An 8,572-nucleotide genomic window follows, 5' to 3' on the forward strand; every position below is an offset into this window, starting at 1 on the left:
CTAAGAAATTTCCCACCTCTATTGTGAAGGTATATTTGGAGGGGTTTAATATCATCTTATGCTTCTATATTGTAGAAAACACTTCAGAGAGGTTGGATAAGAGTGTTGAGTTGACCTTGGTTTTAACAAGCATGTCGTCGACATATACCTCCATAAGTTTTCCTAAGTGGGAAGAAAATACCTTGTTCATCAGTCACTAGTATGTGGCCCCAGCCTTCTTTAATCAAAAAGGAATTACTACGTAAGAATAGTTAGTCTTAGAGGTTATGAACGAGGTCTTTTCTTGGTCTGGTTTGTACATGGAAATTTGGTTATATCCCGAGTAAGCATCCATGAAGGACCAATACCGATAACCTGAGGCTGAATCGACCAGAGCATCAATGCTACGGAGAGGGTATGGATCCTTGGGACAAGCCTAATTGAGATATGTGTAGTCTATACACATTCTTCACTTTCCATTATGCTTTTTCACCAGGACCACATTGACCAGCCACAATGGATATTTTACCTCTCCTATGAACCCTACTTCTAATAAGGCTTGCACTTATTCTTCCACGACCTGTGTCCTTTTTGGCCCAAGTTTCCGATGCTTTTGTTGAATAGGTCGGGAGCTCGGGTACACGGCGAGTTTGTGAGACATCGGGTCAGGATCTATACCGGACATGTCAGATGCTTTCTAAGCGAAGAGGTCAGAATTCCTTCTTAGAAGGTCAATGAGCTGCTTTTTTAGTCATTCTTCTAAGTTAGCCCCTATTTTTGTTGTTTTTTCAGGGTGATCTCCAATCTACACTTCTTTTACCTTTCCTCCAGGTTGGGGGCATAATTCTTCTCGAGTTCGAACACCACCAAGTTCAATAGTATTGACCTCTTTTTCACCCAGACTGCCTTTTAAATTGAGGATTTCATTGTAAGACTTGCGTGCCAGTTTTTGATCTCCCTTTATGGTGGCAATTCCTTCTGCAGTGGGAAACTTCATACATAAATGGGGTATAGAGACAACTTCATGCGTAAATGGGAAACTTCATGCATTATATGCCGAAGTGACGTCAACCATGATATAATCAATGCTTAACGTCTTTGACTTCGCGCTCTTTCCAAAAGTAGTGTATAAGAAGATATACCCCAGAGGTCAGATCAGTGTGTCCCCTAGTCTAAAGAGGTTATCTGGGATGCCTTCAGATCTTTTTCTTCTGACCTGAGTTTATCAAAAGCCGGTTTAAATAATATATTCGCCAAGCTGCCTTGATCTATAAGGGTTCTATGGAGGCTTGTGTTGGTGAGGATCATTGTTATCACTACCAGATCGTCATGGCCAGACGTTATCCCTTGAGCATCTTCTTTAGTTAACGAGATGGTGGGCAAGTTCGGAGATCTACCATCCTCCCCGACTTAGTATACCTCTTTAAGATGCCTTTTTCGTCATGATTTTGATATTTCTCCTCCAACAAATCCCCCATTAATCATGTGTATATGTCGCTCAGGAGTTTGAGGTGGACATTCTTGTCGTCCTCCTTCTTCATCTCTTTTTCTTTTTCTTTGATCATCCGACCTATCTGCCAAATATCTTTCTAGTCGACTTTCTCTAGCCAACCTTTCAATGACATTCTTTAAATCGTAGCAATTATTGGTAGAATGCCCATAGATTTTATGATACTTACAATATTCTGTTCAACTTTCTGCCTTTTTGTGTTTGATCGAATGAGGAGGTGGAAGCTTCTCAGTATGACATATCTTTCTATAAACGTCTACGAAGGAGACCCGAATTAGAGTATAGTTTTGATACCTTCGAGGTTTATCTGAGTTATATTCTTCTTTCTTATTAACTTTTTTATCTTTTTTCTGAGGTAGATAGGGAAGGCTAGGCCTTGGGAGAGGTTCTCTAAGTCGGGAATTCTCCTTCATGTTGATGTATTTCTCTGTCATTCTTGCACTTCATAAAAGGAAGCCGGGTGTCGCTTAGATATGGATTGAAAGAACGACCCTTCTTTGAGGCCATTAACTAATCCCATTATGACTGCATCAATAGGTAAGTTTTGTATCTCTAAGCATACCTTATTGAATCTTTCCATGTAATCTTAGAGCGTCTTTTCGACTTCCAATTTGACTCCTAGAAAGCTTGGTGTGTGTTTCACCTTGTCCTTATGAATCAAAAACCTTGTAAGAAACTTCCTTACCAGGTCATCAAAATAAGTTACCGACCTGGGTGGTAAGTTATCGTACAATTTCATCGCAGCTTTGCTCAAAGTCGTCGGGAATGCTTTGCAACGAGTAACATCAGAGGCGTCGGCTAGGTACATCTGACTTTAAAGTTGCTGAGATGATGTCTCAGGTCGGTCGTTCTATCATAGAGATCCATGTCGGGAGTTTCAAAATTTCTTGGAACTTTGGCCGACATGATCTCTTCTACGAACAGGTCTTCTCCTCCTATATGGCTTTTTTTCGATCTGCTAGATTACTCCTTCTTCGGAAGTCAACTTCCAATATTAGGAGCTTTTCTTCTAGATCCTTTCGTCGTCGTACCTCCCTTCATAGTTCTCGTTCTGCTTTCCGTTATCGTTCAGCTTCCTGTTCAAGCTGCTCTAGTCATCTATGGTGGCCATGGACAAAACTTAGTATCTCCGTTGGATGTGGAGGTTCTTCATCTTCAGGTGGATGCACCTCTGATTGAATCTGTCTTGGCTAGGGGTTTTTTGATGTCCTTTCTCCATGATGAACATGCATTCTTTCCCGTGGTACAGGTATTGCAAGTACGAGGTCTTTTCGATAGAGCTTAAGTTCTGATTCAGATGCCATGTGGTTGTCTTCATACAGATTATCTACCATTGTCAAGGGTCGAACTCCAAGTCCTCCGCAACAACGCCAATGTTCTGAGGGTTACCTGAAACGTTGATTTAGACCTAGACATGAGGTCCAGAGTCCATTTGAAGTAACATCTGACTTGTTTGGTGTGGAAGTGCCATCGTTCGAATCTGATGAGCGAATAATTTATACGCTTTTTGGCATTATTTTTAGCATGTTTTTAGTATATTTTAATTAATTTTTAGTATATTTTTAGTAGCTTTTAGATAAAAATCACATTTCTGGACTTTACTATGAGTTTGTGTGTTTTTCTGTGATTTCAGGTATTTTCTGACTGAAATTGAAGGACTTGAGCAAAAATCTGATTCAGAGGCTGAAGAAGGACTGCAGATGCTGTTGGATTCTGACCTCCCTGCACTCGAAATGGATTTTCTGGAGCTACAAAAACCCAAATGGCCCGCTCTCAATTGCGTTGGAAAGTAGACATCCAGGGCTTTCCAGAAATATATAATAGTCCTTACTTTTCCCAAGTTTAGACGATACAAACTGGCGTTTAACGCCAGCTTTCTGCTCTATTCTGGCGTTAAACGCCAGAAACAAGTTGCAAAGCAGAGTTAAACGCCAGAAACAAGTTACAAACTGGCGTTCAACTCCAAGGAAGACCTCTACATATGAAAGCTCAATGCTCAGCCCAAGCACACACCAAGTGGGCCCGGAAGTGGATTTCTGCATCATTTACTCATTTTCTGTAACCCTAGTTACTAGTCTAGTATAAAAACTACTTTTAGTGATTTATTTTATATCTTTTGGATCAATTTTATATCTCTGGAACACATTATGTAACTTTTACGTTCTGAGACCTCCATGGGAGGCTGGCCACTCGGCCATGTCTACCCTATTTTCACTTATGTATTTTCAACAGTAGAGTTTGTACACACCATAGATTAAGGTGTGGAGCTCTGCTGTTCCTCATGAATTAATGCAAAGTACTATTGTTTTTCTATTCAACTCGAGTCTATTTCTTCTCTAAGATATTCATTCGCACACAAGAACTTGATGAATGTGATGATTATGTGACGCTCATCACCATTCTCACTTATAAACGCGTGCCTGACAAACACTTCCGTTTTACATGCAAACAAGCTTGAATGTGTATCTCTTAGCCTCTTGATCATGAGATCAGAGTCTTCGTGGTATAGGCTAGAATTATTGGCGGCCATTCTTGAGATCCGAAAAGTCTAAACCTTGTTTGTGGTATTCCGAGTAGGATCTGGGAAGGGATGGCTGTGACGAGCTTCAAACTCACGAGTGTTGGGCGTAGTGATAGACGCAAAAGGATTACTGAATCCTATTCCAGTATGATCGAGAACCGACAGATGATTAGTCGTGCGGTGACAGCGCATTTTAGACCATTTTCACTGAGAGAACGGGATGTAGCCATTGACAACGGTGATGCCCAACATAAAGCTTGCCATGGAAAGGAGTATGAAGGATTGGATGAAAGCAGTAGAAAAGCAGAGGTTCAGAAGGAATAAAAGCATCTCCATACGCTTATCTGAAATTCTCACCAATGAATTACATAAGTATCTCTATCTTTAATTTACGTTTTAAGTTAGTAAGGGCTTTAAGCAGGTATTTAGTAGATTAGAATGTGAGTATACCTGAGGAGTGTCAGTGTATTTATAGTAGAGATGATATCCACCTTTTGTTAGAGTAGTTCAACTTTTATTGATGGATAACTATTCCATTTATCTTTGGGAAGTTTGTTAGGATCTATCTTTTAGGAAGATAGAGATAGTGGGAGAAATTCGGGGAGGCAGTTACTTATTCAGATAAGTATAAGCCGGTCCCTTTCGTTGCGTTCGACCTCTTAAAGAGGTCAGGTATCCAGTAAAGGCCATCCTTTAGGGTGGACCTTTTATCTTTGTTGGGCCTGGCTTTATGATTTGGGGCAGGGTATGAACAGTAACCAATATTGATTTCAGTTAACTTTAGCACATATATTGTTTTTAGTAAATTAACATCCTTAAAATCCTTGTTATTAAATATAGAATAAAATATATTTTTTTTATTTCTAACGTCTTTTAAGTTTCTCAAAAATATATGTAATAATGTTTTTTTGGTTGTCTACAGTATCTTCCAACCCAACAGGTCAAGGACTAATTCATCGCAGATTTGAGCTCCATTTAAAGGTCTGACGTTGGTCAATGAATTATTGTACAAGGTAAAATTCGAACCTCCGACACTGGAGCATAATACACAAAAACCCAACACCTAGAGAGTACAGAGGCCCAAACAGAATGATTTTTTCATCTTCAACTTTAATAAAATGACCCAAGTAAAATGATTATAATCATCAACAATTGCCAAAAAAATATTTAGGATTCTGAATGGAACTTGACGAAAAAACCCCCCAATATTTAAATGTAATAATTCCAAAATATTATTTGCTTTAGAAGAGCTAAGAGAAATAGGAATTTTCTTTTGTTTTGACAAACGACATACATCACAAGTATCATTGTGAGATGTAGTCATACATGAGAAATTTTTGTGTAAAATACTAAGCCTATATTTGGATGGGTGACCTAATCTAAAATACCATAAATTGGAGGTTTTGATGGGTGTAAGGAGGTGAAATTTATTGAAGAATATGGGTTATTATGATGAACGACATCATCAAATATGTATAATCCTTCTCTCACTTTACCTAAACCAATCGTCTTCTTATCGTGTGGTGCTTGTAAAGTACAAGAGAATGGTGAAAAAGTGATTTCACAAGAAAGAGAAGATGTAAGCTTAGAAATAGAAATTAAACTAAACTAAAATTATGGCAAATAAAGAATATTTGTAAGTATTAAATAATTTAAAAATTTCAAAATTCCAATGAATTTTTCTATTACTTGGAACCATTTGGCATATGAACTAAGATACAATTAATTGGAGAATAAGAAACAAATTTCGAAAATTCATAGGTAACGGTCAGTGACTTCAGAATAAAAAATCCAAGCATTTCAAAAATTATTCTCTGAACAAATATTATGAAAAATAGAAAAAGTGTGAGATGAACAAAGAAAATGGATATCCAAATTTGGACTTGGGAGAAGTCCAGCTTAAATTTGGTTGGTATGTGCAATTCTATTTTTGCATTCAAAATTTTAGGCCTCTGTATTTTTCAGAAGTGCTAAGAGAGCATCCATTATGTTGGGCTGAAGTTAGACCCAAAGGATTTGCTTGGTGTGGCTCTTGATGACCAGCAAGTGAAATCTTATCATCTTTGGAGACAATTCAAAATAAGAAAACATCAGAAAAAGAGAGGGCAACAGTGGCACTTGCTAGAGAAGAGGAAAAGGATCATTCGACGTTGCTACGTTCGAAAACGTGAGGACGACCAAGGTATCTACGGTGTCCGAGAGGATAACCGTGCTTGTCATAGCACACTTCCACTGTATGACCGTCACGACCACAATATGTTCATTGCTTGAGAGAACCGCCGCCAAGTTCGGGGAAGGAGTTGGGCGTTCCATAGCCACGACAGGAGGATGGGTGCTGAGTGTCAAAAGCAACGGTGATAACCCATTGATTTCCACCTTGTTCGCCAAAAGACTCAAGCCAATGTCATGAAACTTCTTCCTATCTCCTCCTCTAATCAACTAGCCAATATCTTCACTAAACCTCTTTCTCCCTAACCATTCCATACAAACTTGTTAAAGCTGGAGATTCTCAACATTTATCATCTTCCAGCTTGCAGGGGCATATTAGAGAATAATACACAAACAGCCCAACACCTAAAGAGTACAGGGCCCAAACAGAATAATTTTTCACTCATCCTTCACTTTGTTATTTGTCATTTTTCTTGGCTCATAGTATTCTTTTAGAAGATGGTGGCTCATTAATTTTTTAGTTATTTTGATTCTTCTAGGATATGTAAATATCTTTATAGAAGATTTGACAAGTTATGCACCCTGTGTATTGTATATATGTACTGATTCAATCATTTGCAAAGATATACAAAAAATACAATTATCAACACTCTATTTTCCTTCCTTCCATAAATATTATTACTGACCACTCAATCAACCCAAGTTGCTTTTATACCTAATATTTAATTTAATTTTACCATTAACATTTAAAATAAATTTTAATATTGCTTTTATTCTTAATTTTTTGTAAAATTACTAGTTAGTCAAAATTTTCTTCTAATTTTACCCTCTCCCAAACCTTATCTTTCTCCTCCCTAGTTTTCTTTCTGTCACTTTCTTTTTGTCTCCTTCACTTCTTCTCCATGCTTTCTCCTTCTATCCCTTGTTGTGTTGTTGTTGTTGTTTAATGAGATTGCAAGGAGTGGGTGACTCAGGGAGGGAAGACAGCAAAGTGATGGTAGCAATAAAAGGTAAGGGATGGGAGAGGGGCAAGGGCAGGGGGCAGAGAAGTAAAAGTTTGGCAAAAAAAATTAAATTACTCATGTATTTATATACAAATATACAATATATGATTGATTATTATTATTATGTACATATAGCAATTATGTAAATTCAACAAGTGTATACTAGCATCCAAAATTTCTCATTTGTAGAATATTCAATAATCAAAAAATTATATGATAAACTAAATATTCATCTAATAAAATAGTAAAAAGCATAAAATAACTATATAAAATTAATCCTTTTTGCATTAAACAACCCATCATTGTCTCTGTCCCTGAGCATGAATATTTAGATTTATAAATAATTTCTTGAATAATCATTTTCAAACTTTCATATGGTACAAATTTTACATCTAAAACTAACACTTTGTACATCTAGAAATTCATGTTTATACCAAATAGCTAAATAGAAAAAACAACAACCAGATCAATAAAGTTGAACAAAAAGATTCACTCAGGAATAGTGGCAGAATGTTAGAATAACTAATTTTATAATGCAAAAACAAATGAGTGTTATAAACCCTAACAATAAGAATAACATAAAGGAGACAAAGATATAAAGAGTAATGTGTGATGGAGTTTCAGGCGAAAATGAGGCAAATGCTTTCAATTGCGAATGTGATGCGAATAGTGGCGTAAGTAGAATTTGGGTTTTTGAAAGAAATCTTTTGGATGAGGTTTAGGATCCTAAACATCTAGGATGCTATCTTTTTAAAAAAATTGAAACAAACATAATAATTAATTAATTAATGAGAGATTATTGTAATTTCAATTTTTTTGTAATGTTCCATGCTATTTAGAAATTATCTCGGTTAAAATATCTGTTATTCAACATGTGGATCCATGATTTTGTTAGACTATTTTGGGATAATAGTTGTTGGATAATTGCATTATTGAATACAAACAATAGTATTATTCAAAAGATATATTATGTCAACTTTTTAAATAGAGATTTAACTTGGGTTGATCAAGCGATCAACTCACTCTTCTGCTTAAGTAATTAATGTTAGGAATTCAATCCACATCTTATGTATATAGCAATTCATTAGCTAATGGTGAACTTTTAAATAGAACTTAAAAGATTTAATTTCCTTGTATATATAATTTGGATATAATTTATCGTTTTGTGTCCTATTATTTATTTCGTTTATAATGTATCACGTGTACAACCATGATAAGTAACGAAACTTATCCCGTTTAGTGTATAAACAAAATATTGCCATAGTTAATTCATTTATAATATAAACAAGATAATAGTGAGTGGCGCCTAATATAAAGAACTCGTTGTCAGCGCCTTCCATTTCACTTCTTCCTTCCGATTGACTTTTTTCTCCCCCCCCCCCCAAAGAG

This window comes from Arachis hypogaea, chromosome 18 (genome assembly GCF_003086295.3).
Source record: "Arachis hypogaea cultivar Tifrunner chromosome 18, arahy.Tifrunner.gnm2.J5K5, whole genome shotgun sequence".
NCBI lineage: Eukaryota > Viridiplantae > Streptophyta > Magnoliopsida > Fabales > Fabaceae > Arachis > Arachis hypogaea.